This window comes from Podarcis filfolensis, assembly GCF_964270895.1.
Source record: "Podarcis filfolensis genome assembly, chromosome: 1".
NCBI classification, from domain to species: Eukaryota; Metazoa; Chordata; class Lepidosauria; order Squamata; family Lacertidae; genus Podarcis; species Podarcis filfolensis.
The window spans coordinates 87,187,090-87,188,033 of NC_139604.1; positions in this window are offsets into that span (position 1 = coordinate 87,187,090).

The window sequence follows — 944 nt, forward strand, 5'->3', positions numbered from 1 at the left end:
GAGTTGTGGTGTTGTTAACAGGAAGTCTGTCGCCAGCCTGATCGGGTACTTGCTTCATAACCAACAGCAAACATTATTGCCCAGTCCAGGCAAGAACTAGCAACTTGGTACAGATAGATAACATTTCTAGATGAAACCATGATGAGTTTATATTGTGATATTTGCAATTCTCTCCAGAATAATCAAGTTAGGCAGGCTGTCATTTGTGACAGCTGTCTATAGGACGCATTCAGGAACATGAACCCGTTTCTGTGATTCTGTTCTGCCAGGGTGATAAAAGACAGAAAATGTGATCTAAAATTGTGCAAGAATTTAGAAAGAAACTTGGTGAATGGGTAATTAACATTTATCATACTGTGTATTAAGACCTGGAAAGAGGCCTTGGGTCTGCGAGGCCCTGTTAGGAACCATTTGAATAATATTATTGAATATTTATTGATTAAATTTATATGGCCATCCACCAATAAATATTCCTCGGGGAGCTAACAAACAATGGTGAGGGAAACTTGCATAATCGTAATGGACAGCCATGAAGAGTGAGACCTTATCTGTTTACACTGCGAGTATATATTGAATTATGCCATCTCAACTGTCATGGTTTCCCTCCCCACGCTATCCCCCAAAAGGTGAGGACAGCTTGGGATACTGAAATCTCTTAAAAATCGTAATTCTCCTCAGTGTTTTTTTTTATTAAAAAAAATGTTTAGGGGTACTCTCATTTTGACTCAAGAAAATCACCATTTTATATTTCAAATCAGGAAAAATAAATACAGTAAATGTACAAAGATTCACAAGATGTTTAGGGATATGCATACCCCTGCGACCCCCCCCCGAACAAAGCACTGGTTCTCCTTCACAGAACTACCATTCCCAGGCTCCCATAATTCCATAGGAAGTGAGAATTACTGTTAAACCAGTTTAAATTAGTGATGTTGTCATGCCTT